The sequence below is a fragment of the Melanerpes formicivorus genome, unplaced genomic scaffold (genome assembly GCF_026170545.1).
Source record: "Melanerpes formicivorus ecotype bairdi unplaced genomic scaffold, bMelFor1.0.p_v2 SCAF_4, whole genome shotgun sequence".
NCBI classification, from domain to species: Eukaryota; Metazoa; Chordata; class Aves; order Piciformes; family Picidae; genus Melanerpes; species Melanerpes formicivorus.
Genome location: NW_027142356.1, coordinates 15,571,101 through 15,585,306, shown reverse-complemented (window position 1 = coordinate 15,585,306; position 14,206 = coordinate 15,571,101). Strand labels below are relative to the sequence as shown.

The 14,206-nt window shown below is 36.9% G+C and overlaps 1 long non-coding RNA gene across 1 annotated transcript in view; it reads right to left on the bottom strand.

The window, feature by feature from the left end:
• Positions 1-4,387: 4,387 nt before the first annotated feature.
• LOC137461317 (uncharacterized) overlaps positions 4,388-14,206 on the bottom strand; it is an 85,598-nt gene continuing 75,779 nt past the window's right edge. The window contains exon 3 of the long non-coding RNA XR_010993326.1: positions 4,388-4,444. This is a non-coding gene — a long non-coding RNA (uncharacterized lncRNA). The remainder of the gene's footprint in view (positions 4,445-14,206) is intronic.

Here is a 14,206-nt window from a genome sequence, read left to right as displayed (position 1 = left end):
GTTGCTTGTCATTACAGAGTTTCGTCATTGCAGAGTTTCATCCTTGCCCTTTAAAAATCTGCTCAGTCATTCTTACTCTAAGACACAAAACTTCCTGCAGGTAGTGTTTATGCTAAACACAGATAGAATAGGCTGTAGTAAAGTAATGTTTTAATAATGTTTACATTTTACACTGATGCCAGTAGAAAGGAAGGGAATATCCTGCCTGTGTCCATGCAGCAGCAGCCCTCTTATACTTATTCTACATTATGCTGTACAACTCTTAGGTTTTTTGAGCCATGCTATGGTAATACAAATGAGAAAGATCTTACAGTACAATACATTTTTTAAAATGTTTAATTTACATGTATTTTCAAGACCCTACTTACATCTCTCCATTATGTAATTTATTATGGGAAAAATTGCCTCACTTTCTGGAAAATTACTGTCAGACTTCTCCAGGACATATTTTCAAAAGACATCAGGGTATGCTTGCATAAAAATCATGCTGTTCTCAATGACCACCCAGTATCCCTTATGATTACAGTAACTGACATGTTGATTGAAAAAAACTTTCTTAATGAACTATTGGTGGAAAAACTATAGCGAGTAAGGTAAGCAATAAGCAAAAGATCTGATATGGATAAATAAGGGAAGAATAAAAATGCAGTCAAAAAATAAATGAGACACAAATTATTGCAAATAAAATATCAGAACAAGAATATAGTAATATTTTCTGGTAATTCAACAACTGTTAGTTGGGTTACTGCTGCCCTGGGGTAAGCTGACATTTTCATATGCACTAATTAGCAAAGAGGTCAAATAAAGTTTCAAATAAATAGTTCACTTGTGATGGTTTGCCTTTATGGAGGAGCTAATCTTAAATAAACTCTGGAATAACTGGCAAAGTAAACACTAGGTGTTCCTGTTCTGTCTGCCAGGGCTGAGTATTATCTGCATCTAATAAACTGCAAATGAAATTGACAAAAATGCTATGTAGATTTTTTAAAATATTATTTTTATTTTCTAGTGAAGGCTGAAAAGTAGCTGTATGCTAAAGCATGCAATGCTGTTGCCATGCATACATGCACACACTTGCTTTTGGGTGTAATCAAATGTGAAGCATGTAACAGCAAAGCCAAGGCTGCCCTGGTGAACTAATAAATAGAATAGCATCTCTTCCACTCGTTAGATGTCTCTGCAACACTCTGTACTGGGGCTGATAACAGCAGTGAGCTCTTCTGCTAATTGGTGCATGTAGAAATACCCAATTATACAAGGAGCACTAGTAACTTGACAAGAGACAGCTGAAGTACCAGAAGAAATTATAGTATTTCCAAGACAGCCACAAACTCAAATCTTGTTTTAATCACATAATTCCTCAGTTGAAATTCCCAGCTGCTGCAATCATAGTTTTATCTTTGTGAAAAAATATAGAATAAATGACTAAACATTTAGCAAAAGCATTGTTCATGCTCAGTGTCTACAGCATGAGTACTTACAGGATTATTTGATACTGCTATCTAAACCAGAAAAACTGTTCTGTTTTACTTTCACAAAAAGCCAAATGGCTGGCTGAATTCCAATGCTGTATCTCAGTTTGCTGGTTTATGTCGCTCACCTCTCTTATCGATGAGTTGCCATGCACCCCTCATACTGTGGGCACACTGCAGATTTTTGTTCCTTGCTCCTCTTACATATCTACTTTACCTGAACAGGAATGTGACAAGAAGGGGTTTTTAAGCCTCTCTATGAATATCTTTATCACAGAAGTGTGGTCGCGGATCACTGTAGTACAGCAAGCACAAATGCAAGCCGTCCCACTCAGCTGAAAAGAACAGATGCAAGAGTCTGAGTGAGAATGCTTATTATCTGCTCTAGCATTCAAACATATCTATCTAAATACAGTCCCACACCTTCCAAATATGACAATAAATCTGAATAAAAAGCATTTAATATATTCATATAACAGTTTGGGTTGGAAGGCACCTTTAAAGGTCACCTAGTCCAATTCTCCTGCAGTGAGCAGGGACATCTTTAACTAGATCAGATTACTCAGTGCTTCTACGACAAATTCTTTCAAGATCATCAGCTTTTATACATGTAAGTAGTGCTACATTATTGCAACAGATCTAAATCCCAAAGATGCTGTTAATATTAGCAAAGCTACTATTCAGTAAATGACAAATGTCAGTGGAATTAGTTTTGAAAAATAACATCTGCATCTCCTCAAAATACTTTAAAAAGGTACATTTCAAGTGCTCTGTTAACAATTAGCTTTGGTTTTTAGTGAAATAAAATCATATACCCATATTGGCTCTATGATTTTCAATTTGGCTATATTGTTTGCAAATTCACCTATGTGTAGAGTTAGGATTTACAAATTAAGTGCCTTTTTTCCTCATTACTTCTTAGTACTTAATTAATTCCCTTTATTTTTAGCAGAAGGATTTGTTTGCTACCGCATAATGATGCATTGTTATATATTTATGCATCATGTATTATTACAGTGCACTGTTCCAAAGTATTAAGGTTTCATGAGGATGAACTTGGCAGGATCATTTTCCACATAAAACTTAAAAGAGTTAGTTTTAAGTCTAAAGTCAGAAAGATATTTGTCAGTAAGAACTATTAAAATGTTTTATATAGAGAGGTAGAGAAAATATTTTTTTTAATGCATAAATTTAAAATTATTGTATTGTTATTTTTCATTTTATTCTCAATGAAGAATTAATCTCCAGTAAAAATCAGTAATAAACATTAAAGTGTCACTTGATACTTTTTGGAATACCCTGAAAATAAAGGCAAATCTTAGCTCCCTATTCGAAGCTCCATGAAAATGAAACAACATTCATCTTCTCCCCTTATGAATTTAGATGGTACTTCCTTAATAGGTTGATGCAAATATGAGTTATTGAGCAGCATGAAGATGAATGAAACCTGATAATTACAATTTCTCCATCATTGGTGCCATGTGTTTATGGGCATGTGCTTATGACCTCTTTGTTTCAAAGCATATATAAGTATCTAATTTTTCAGTAGGCAAAATATCAGAGATCTGTAACAATCTGTATAGTATGTATGGTGCTGACAATGCACCCGTTTTTCGTTGATTTCTTTGGAGTGTTTTATCTCTTTCTGAAATCACAGAAAATATTTTCTCAGTGTTAAAAGTTGAAGTATAAATGTACTTTGAAAATTCTGAGGTATTAGACAAATTGTTTAAGCCAAGTCTATTTTAACTCTATTCGAATTTATTAGAAGCAAGAATGAATCCTTAAATGCCATGCTGTACAATGTGCATGGGAAAAGAGTGACTTACTGTCCCTCAAATTTGTTCTTGCTTTCAACTCCTGTTGCTTTCTTTTAAGTTCATTAATGCTTTATTAAGGATACACAAGACACTCTATATATAATTCATGCCCTTGTTTTTGGTTTGTGCCTTCCAGAAGTTGGGAATTTTTTTTTTAATGAAAAAAAAAGGAAAGAAATAGCATTTAGTTTGTGTGTTACATAGAGGGCAAAGTTCACTGAAGTCTATAGAGAAATATCTGCTGGAACCAAGATTTCCTCAGAGAATCTTAAAAAGGACTGCTCTGAACACTTTCACAGTCATTTTTTTCTACAATGACCTACATATATTTGCCAGGGAAAACACAAACAAATCAGTCCTCTTTACATATTTTCAATTACACCTTCAAGTCTGTTTTTTTTGGGGGGTGAGGGGAGTTGGCTCTGTTTGTGTTTTGGGCTTTTGTTGTTGTTATTTGGATTAGTAGTTCCAAATGAATTTTTGACAGCTGAGTTTTTTTGTATTTGCCATTTCCCACTATTACACTCACAGGTCTGCATTCAGGTTTCAAAATATAAAATTGCAATATGGATGGTAAACAGCTAATTCTTATCATTTGTTTGTTAATGGCTGTGCTGACATTCATAGGTAAAAAGTTTGTGATGATGATACTTACATTGACATACCTCACGTTTTTAGCAAGTCAATTAAAAAGAAAAAAGCAAAAATTTACCTCAGGAACTCCTAATGTACAGTCAAATATTTATTGTAAGACATGTTGAAACAATGAACTATGGATAAGTTTATTTTGCAGACCTGTAATATCTCCTGGGTACATTGAAAGCAAGATCATAGAGGCAGTATTTGTTAACTGCAGTGTTACCAGCCCTTGTAATTTGTTTAACAACGCTTTCAACTTGCCTGATATTGCCAGTCTTACACTAACTGGCAGACAACTGGCAGGTGGGACAGCAATAGAAAATCATCATTTAAGAAAAATGAAATCTAGGCTGTGCAATGAGCAGGACTGTAACGTGGCAAAAGGCAGTGTCTTGCAAACAAGTATTTAGGCAAAATTGATCTTGGGGAGGCACATCAACTTACAATCTTGCTCCTCTGGGATGTTACTTGTGTCACCACTGTTTTTCAAGTGTCTTCTATTTGCTGTAGTCTCTGAAAATCAACAGTACAAAAAGAAAACCTCAAATCCCAGGAACAAAACAAAAACTTGTTTACTGATTCTTTCAATTGAAAGTGATAGAACAGTTGTGACAGTAAGTGGGTGGGGAATAGGTTTCAGGAGGAATAAGTTGGTAATATTGAAATCATTGACATAACATGTCTTTCCTAGGGTTGTCTGAAATATTTGATAAATCATATTGCAAAGTTACACATATATGTAAAGAAATTGCACATGTAAGCTTTTCAGATTTTTGTCAATCATTGGTAGACTACTACACTATAGGACTCATAATAAATATCTAAACGCCATGAATATATGTAATCTAATTGGCAGTTAAGTAAATTGAATCAAAATGTAAATATTATGTTGGAGAGCTGATTAAAAAAATATAAGCATTGGTTTCACACTGCAAGTTATGAAAAATCAAGTGCAATTATGAGAAAAAACTATGATACTGTTCAATAGTTGCCACCGAAGCTGGAAATTGTTGTAAATATTGGTTTGATATCTGCAAATGGAAAAGTTGCTGTATGGAAGGAAGAATACCTGACAATCCAGTCAAAGTTAATAGAAAACTGTGTTGTTTTCATGTAATATTGAAAATCAGCTCTCATGCACCCATACAGGAGGGCAGAAGATGTGTTATTTCCATAGTTTAGCCTTTGTGTTTCTGTAAGCTCACCATAAAAAAATGTTTTGTTGGTTGGTTTTGTTTGGGATTTTTTTTCCTGCATGCTTTACACAGATTACTCAGTCCTCTGATCCTTAGAGGCAAGCATGTATATTTATTAATGTGAAATGTAATAGTGTAAGACAAATTGCATGTGTCATCTCAGCTGAACTTGTTGAATGCAGTGGAAGATGTAGAAATTGCATACAAAGTTGGTTTTGCTAATCACAGGGGGAGTTAAATCTTCTGGGGGGTAGCCTGATTTGAGGATGGTACACACTTCACAACTCAAATACTGTTACTTTGCCTTTACAGAGTGGGGACCTAAACAACTTTGTGAGCTGTGTGCATGTTTTCATACAGGGAATTCAGAACAAGAAAAGAGGAAAGAATAATTTCTTCCTCATCCAGTCTAAGTATGAACAATGCTGTACTGTCTCTCACACCGAAAGAGGAGTTGTTCTGAGAAAATGGGGTAAGAATGCACAATTACAGTATCACAGTATAACTTAGGTTGGAAAGGACCTCGAGGATCATTGAGTCCAACCTATCAACACAGACCCCATGACTAGACCATGGCACCAAGTGCCACATCCAATCCCCTCCTGAACGCCTCCAGGGATGGTGACTCAACCACCTCCCTGGGCAGCACATTCCAACGATGAATGACTCGCTCAGTGAAGAACTTCCTCCTCACCTCGAGTCTAAACCTCCCCTGGTGCAGCTTGAGACTGTGTCCCCTCGTTCTGGTGCTGGTTGCCTGGGAGAAGAGACCAACCCCTTCCTGGCTACAACCACCTTTCAGGTAGTTGTAGAGGGCAATGAGGTCACCCCTGAGCCTCCTCTTCTCCAGGCTAAACAATCCCAGCTCCCTCAGCCTCTCCTCATAGGGCTTGTGTTCAAGGCCTCTCACCAGCCTTGTTGCACTTCTCTGGACATGTTCAAGAGTCTCAATGTCCTTCTTAAACTGAGGGGCCCAGAACTGGACACAGTACTCAAGGTGCGGCCTAACCAAAGCAGAGTACAGGGGCACTATGACCTCCCTGCTCCTGCTGGCCACACTATTCCTAATGCAGGCCAGGATGCCATTGGCCCTCTTGGCCACCTGGGCACACTGCTGGCTCATATTCAGGTGGCTGTCGATCAGCACCCCCAGGTCCCTCTCTGTTTGGCAGCTCTCCAGCCACTCCGACCCCAGCCTGTAGCTCTGCATGGGATTGCTGTAGCCAAAGTGCAGCACTCAGCACTTCAACTTGTTAAATGCCATCCCATTGGATTCTGCCCATCTTTCCAGTCAGTCGAGGTCCCTCTGCAGAGCCTTTCCACCCTCTAACTGACTAACATCTGCTCCTAACTTGGTGTCATCTGCAAACTTGCTGATGACTGACTCGAGCCCCTCATCCAGATCATCAATGAAGATGTTGAAGAGGACGGGGCCCAGCACTGATCCCTGGGGGATGCCACTGGTACCCAATTACCCAATCTTGAAAGCATTCCTGGAGCATAATGCTGTGTGAGTGAAAACTGGTGGCACTCTAAGTACAAGGACAACTTAAATGTGCATATATGACACAGAGTAGGCATGTTCAGGATGTTCCTTAGTAGTGAGCTGTGAAAGCAACTTTGCTTTTGCTCATCTGAGCAGATGGGACTGGACTGTTCAGCTGACTGCAGGTGACAGCAGCATTCAATGGGCCCTACACAGAACTGAACGCTCTTTACAGACCAAAATTAATAGAAAGTGATTTAGTTAGTCATGAGGTGTTGTGTGATAGGTTGGACTTGATTCTATTGATTCTATGATAATAAGGTTGCCATTCAATACAAATATGCAGTCAATAACTTGAACAGAAAAGGGAAATAAGCCAGATCTCTGTATGACTCTATGCTTAAATTGTGCTACTGAACACCATGTTCTATAAAATGGTGTTTAGTCTTTAATTATGACAAAAAATGTCTTTAAAATTCACAACTAGTTTTCTTTTTAAATGAAGTAATTGACACTTTAAAAAAAAAGAAATCCCTTACCTAGTTGTCTAGTATTTTTATGAAGAAACTTGAAACAACTTTTCATTGCTCATGTCACAGATTACCACTGAATGTTTCAATAGGTAACCCAATTTCAAATCAGAGAATCTCACACTAAAAGAAAATACAACTTACCTTTATTTAAAAAAGAAAAAAAAAATAAAAATACTTTGTTTTCTTGTGTCAACCATTAAAAATGAGAATATTGCATATGAACTTGGCCATCTATATAATAGTTTCTAGATAAAATACTGAAGTTTTATTACTTAGACAACAATTACTCCTCATCTGAAATCACATAACTATGAAAGGGTTAAAAGAAATCCTCCACTGTAGAGAAAAGATGTAAAAAATGTACTAAAAATAAACCCTGTTTCAGCTTGTTGAGAGGGCAAGAAGAGCAGAAGACAGAGTTAGTCAATCCAAAAATAGTCTCCTTATATCTACAAATTTGCAGAAAAAGCATACTTCTTTTTAAGTGAAAATAAAATGTTCAAAGCAAAATGAAGACAGAATTATCTATAACAACAGCAAATTTTCTCCAAAAATATTTGGCTGTCAGAGGATCGTATGAACAGTAAAAAGCTGCTTTTCAATGCGTAGATATTTCTAAAATAGCCACAGGAGATTCTTCCTTTTTGCTATAATTTTACTGATAGTCTGTTTTCTGACAGAATTTGTATTGCAGATAACCTCCTGCTGTCCTAGAAAATTGCATTTAAGTGGTGTTACCTTCCAGAGTTTGGGGCACGTGTATGCCAGCAGAATGTGTGGGTACAAAAACTATTTCATGATATTTTCATCTGCAAGATATTGGTGCTCGCAGTTATGTAGAATGTTTCCACTGTTACTGTGCAGTGACACATTAGGCTAGGCATGTAAACTAATGCAGTGTGACTGATACAAGCTGATGTTACACTTCACAGCACAATGCTTCATAATGTGTCATGTCAATGAGAGCATTAAAAAAGAAAAAAAAAGAAACAATTCTCCAGAAAAAAACTATTAAAAGAATCCAAGAATAACTTTCTGCCTCTCTTCCTGCCATGTCTCTCAAAACACAAAATATACTGAGTGCAGAAGGCAATTTGTATTTGACACGCAAAAATAACTTTTGGAGGATCCATAGCAGTAGGTTGTTGTATAACAGAGAGAATTAAGATGGACAAATAATCATTATTTTCAAAATCTGGTTGTATTTCTACACAGTGAAAATCATTTCACAGTTGTGATCTTCAAGGTCTTAAAAATCATACATTTTTATAGGAATAAGAGTAGGATATTTCAAAGTACTTTGTCTACATAATGTTATAAACATTTTCAGCTTGTAAGGCAATATGCTGTTTCAGTTACAAGCAAAAATAATGTTTTTACTGAATTTTCTTACATTTCAATCAATTGTATACTCCTTTTATGCATTTTGATTTAGAACTTTTATGTCTGAAGGTGCAAATTTAATTTGGTTTTAAACTTCATGCTTTTTTTGAAGATGACATGACGGTGCAGAAATCAGTGTGGTGTTCTCCTCATGTTATTGTAGGGCTTCTTGCAATTACTATTTTTCTTGTTCTGTGAGCTCTCCTACAATTCAGAAATCTTTCTGTCTTGTTCTCAAAACTGGTCCTAATACCATTTGGTCTGACTCCTCATATTATTGAGACTAGCTTAGAATTTAGGCGCCATTTGCTGCTGGTAGTTGTTGTTTGTGGTTTTTTTCCTGACAGTTGTTAAAGAGTTTTGCAATCCATCATCAAAGAAAAAGTACTGTCCTGTAGCTGCTGGAGTACACAGAGAAGTTGATGGATACTTTGGACTTCTCTGTACTGGTGCACTCTGCATTTCAATGTGTCTTCTCAGCACTTACAAACTGCATGTATATTTAGTTATATTGTATTCAGGCCAGGAAAACTCCAGCTTTGATGGTGCATTACAGTAAACAGCAAGTTCTTTTTTAAAGATACCCACATCAGCTTCTTGTAGGCAACTTGGTGCTAAGGACAGACTGAAGCTGTTCAGACTTGTGAAGTTAGGGCCGGACCTGACTAAAGTTGAGGCTGGGCAGCATTGTGAGGAAGGCTAGAGCCAGTAATGGCTCCAGTCTGACACACTATGGTGTGCCTAGGGAAATACAACAGGGTTTGGGCTACCCTCTCTACAAATGAAAAGCAAAGGAACATAATTGACTTTTGTGTGAGGGAGGTGGAGAGTTATAAGGGTGGAGAGAGTTCGTGCCTTCGGTTACCTGGCAGACCCAGGAGGAGTTTCTTAAGGTCTCTCAGTACAGAAACTAATAATTCTTGCTGATACTAGCTGATTGAGAGGCTGAAATATTAGTCATACAGTGAGAAAAATTCTACAGGTGAATCCTATATTAATCATGTCAATGCTGATGTACCTCTACTCTATCATATAGTCTCTCTTTCTGTGCTATTTACATATACTCGCTTTACTTCCTGCTTGGAGACTCTACCCAGAGATTATACTGACTGCTCAGAGAAGGCATCATGAACAAATTTCTATATGTCTAAAATTTAACGTTAGCTCCTTATTTTAGCACCTGCTCTCTTAGTCTCTGCTACGCCTTTTTGCAGCACCCCAGAGGAACTCCAATTCCTGTCACTTCTTTTATAATGCAAAGAAACTGTTTTCTTGCCTTAACTTGCTTTGTTTGGAGGGAAGAGAGCAACAGTCTGTGCTGCTATGCTGCAGGTGATGGAATGTTCTCTAGCATCCTGTAGGATTCTGCTGACTAAAGTTCTAAGTTTGACCTCAGAGAGATCCAGACCAGGGAGAACTATGAATACATAGATGCCAAAAATGGCTGTCAGCATGCAGCCTCCATTCACTATGGAAGGGGTTTGTAGGGGGAGATTTGCCTTTGCTTAAATTAGAGAAGGTCATGTCTGGTCTCTGACTTAGAAAAGAATGTAAACCTCTTGTAACTGAAGGGAGAAATTTGGCAGAATTTGGTAGGATGTATTGGAATATTGTTTTGTTATTTTAACCTATTGAATGCCTTAATTACAAGCATGCCGGTAGAAAATTACCAATTAAGATGTGACACATATGCTTTCTAAAAGAGTATATAAACTTGCTGTAAAACATAATAAACGTCTTTGCCTGCTAACATTGTGGCCTGGTAGCTGTGTTTGTAGTACCTTCAAGGTGATCAAACACCTATACCCATATTACAACAGGGGTTAGTTTTTGCAATTAGATATCTGAACTGAACTGTTCACTGAAAAAATTATTTTTTCTTTTTTTTTTTTCTTTATGCACAATTTAAAAAGTTAAGAGGAAAAGGTGCTGTCCCTTTGACTATGTGCACTAAAATGGGATTAAAATATTTCCTGCTTACTACTCTACTGAATATGCTTCAGAAAAGGCAAGGGAAAGTTAAACATAGTTTAATTAAATGTGGCAAAACAACTACTAGCTTTAATTAACTTGTTTGAATTTAAGTATAGTTTTCTTTGTTGCTGTAGGCCATCAAATCCACTGTTGCTGTGGGCCAGCCGCTATGACAGGGCCTCACACTGTCTAATTGCAGCTGGAGAGCTGCTGGGAATGGGAACATGCTGTGTTGCATGTGCCAGCTCAAACAGTTACATGCTGTAGTACAGAATGGTTCTTAGGCAAGTGATTTTGTGCAGAACATTTCACAGGAAATGTAGTTATTACTAGATGGTTACATTGAAACCAACATGAAAACTGACTAAAGGTTACATACAGCGTTTGAATTTACAAATCTTTTACAGTTAGCGTGTATTCCTCTTGGGGTGAGGGTGATGGAAGTAGGAGCAAGTGTTGTAACACGAAATTTGACATCACTTGATTTATTCATGTGCTTGAACAGTAGGTTATGTTATCTACTTGATTCATCATTTAAAAAAGAAATTATTATAACTGAATTTTAGCCACAGCTATGAAAAAGAAGGATTCAGCTATGACTGGACTAGAGAAACAGCTCACTGGTATTTGAGTTTGTGTTGTGAAATCAGTTCTTTGGTTTTTGCATGTGGATGAATGTAATAAACTATAATTATGTGAAAATAACTGAAGATCTCAGCTTTCTTTTCATGGAAGCAGAAGAGAAGGCAAAATTTATCTTGAGAAGATATGGAGTATATGGAAGGAAGTTTAAGACTTCATTGTAATCCTTTCAGAGCTGGAAGGGGCATGTCCCACCAAGAAGCTGCTTCATCATCATAGCTTATTTTTATATCAAAACCCCCAAATATTTAAGATTATTTAAACCTCCAGTGATTTAAGACTGTGTCATTGGGAGACTACAGAGAGACTGTAGAAAACTGGGCTTTGAAAAATGAGGGTACTGTCCTATTCTGAAGTCACTGAAGAGATAATATCTATATTTCCAAGCATTGAAGAATAGCAGTGTCATCCACTGTTCTTCATTTTAAAATTATAAGGCGTTCACAATTTACCCTTAGAGACAGGTGGTATTAAATGCTCCTAGGTATGGTCCTGAAGAATGACTCAAGCACCATGTCTAGGTCAAATAGCAAGCTTATATATGTGTGTATGTGTGTGTATATGTATAATATATATAAATATATTAACTGTGTAAAAATAATTTTATGTCATTTTAATCCTTGTTTACCTAAATTAATTTATCTGAGTATCTTTTCAGTAAACTAACTGACATAGGCTGGAATATCTGTGTAATCCATCCTTTCCAGATGATATTTCTCTGGTAGGGAAACCAATCACTTATCCATACAATCCTATTGGTGACCTTATTTTGAGAAATTTTTGAAAGCCAGAATAATGCAGTTGGAGATTTTTCTCTGCTTGTCTGCTTGTAGTAAAAAAATGCTTTTGGGGTGGGAGGAGAGGTACCTATTATTGTATTTTCCATTTTAGAAAATGGGATTGCATTCAGAGTTTATTCATAGCCAGTCTGTAATAAACAAAATAGTAACAGTTTTAATTAGAACAATATCCTTGCTGGTTAGAAAATTGAACAATAATTCATAAAAAGTTCATAATCTATTTCTCTACTTACATATATCTAGTCTATAATTTTGCTATTACTCTTTCTGTTGTTTTCTTTTGGTTTTCTTCCCACCCAACTTCGCCCCCCCCTTCCCCCCCCCCCCCCCCCCCCCCCCCCGATCCTTCTTCCCTCCCCCTGTAAGATTTAATTAAAAAACTTGTGCTGGCAGTAGGACAAACTGAAATGTATTGGAATTTATATGAAATCAAGAGTCTTTGTTTCTTAGGAAAATTATTCTGAGTTGTTTTTTGTTTTGTTTTTATAGGATATTTCAATATTTTGGAAAAGTATATGAAAATGGATAGAGAGAGAGCAAAAACTTGAGAAATAGGAACAGAGACTAATAATGCTAATTTTCTGGCACTAACGTAGCCTCAAATACTTTGCTTAAGGTAGTCTTCTAATTAGATTTTGGGGTTTATGGAAAACTAATGTCATGATTTTGGCTGAAGGACTTCAAAAAAGTATCTTCTAAGGACATGAGGGATGTCAGCAATGAAGTGAAAGATTAAAGGAAAAGGTTATCTGTGCAACTGCAACTATGTATGATGTGCAAAACTAATTAGTAATGACCACAGAAAAAGACTTGGTAATTCACCACCACCATCATCACACCCCTAGCATATTCCCTTCTCAGAACTCTTCTCTTGTCTGTGTTGTAAGCTGCAATGTGTAAGTTCAGTGAGGTCTTCTGGCAAGTTTTAGCATATGAAGGAAGGCTGATGAAAAACCAAGTTCAGTGGTACCAAGGCTCAGGAAGTTGCCTGAGGCTATGCAACAGCAACAGCAGTGGGCCAGAATGCTTCAAGTGTGTTGTTACAGGAAGGTCAAGGAGCTACCTTGATCTTGAAAGAAAAGGAATGAAAAATACCTGTGATGGGAGGAACGGAAAAATGTTTTCTAACAGTGAATGTGGAGAGTGTTGTCAGTCTGTCTGTTTTCAAGCTAACCATAAAAATATGCTGGAGGAACTTTGTAATTTGTATTTTTATCTATATTATGATTTGAATTTGTACCTATAGACCCTCATAGAGAGCTAGAACTAGGTGCTTGCTAAGCCAGGAGCTTCAACTTTTATTTGCAGCACACACAGCAAGGCTTCAGAAAGGATTCTTGTACTCAGGAAGAATAAGGAGAGGGCTCATGATATAGGAGGAGGGACACAGATATCTGTTGCACTTTACAGACACTTTGTTCCTGCTTTGCCAGTTCCAGAATTATCTGTGGCAGGAAAGTAAGGACAGAGTAAAATCTCCCTTAAACCTCTTTATGCAGTGACACTGGGAGCAACCCTGCCCTCTCACAGCAGCCCATAGATACTCCAGACCTCATGTTAGTCTTTCAGTATCTTTACATGCACTTTTGGGGAAGAAGGAAGCACAAAATGCAGCTTCGTCCACTGGCTTTCTTGCTGAAAGAAAGCACTTTTTCTGAGTTTTGAACGTGCTTTCAAAAATTAACGACAGTAGATATTTAAGTATGTGTTTGTAAGTGAACAAAAGTCCTCCTTGATCTGTTATCCTTCCAAGCAACTATTCTGGAGCTGCAGATTACAACTGCACATGAAAATCAGTACAGTTTCCAGCCCCTACATCATGGGAGTGAAAAAAGTCTCAGCAGTAGCTCCTAATTACACAGATGTGTGGAATAGTAACTACTTTGTTCTACATTATCATTGTGTAGCAGAGTACAAATCATTAATGAGTATGGTGAAGGAAGGAGTGTGTACTCTACTGGTGAAATAAAGTCTGAGAAGTACTCTAAAATAAAGTCATCCTAGTGTAGATAATGCTCTCAAATATAACAGAAAATAGAAGTAAGGAAGTGAATATTTTTTGTATATCCAACAACACCAGCATTCTGTTGCACAATAACTGTTTTAGTCTTTGTTATGCTATGACTTGGCTATATATAGAACCAGCAAGAAGATATAGAACAGAACAACCTCCGAGTCTTTTGAAGATGTGGTACTAGAGTTGTATGCATCCAGAAGAATCCATTGTTCCAGAACTCTATCAAGACCACCTTATGTAGATG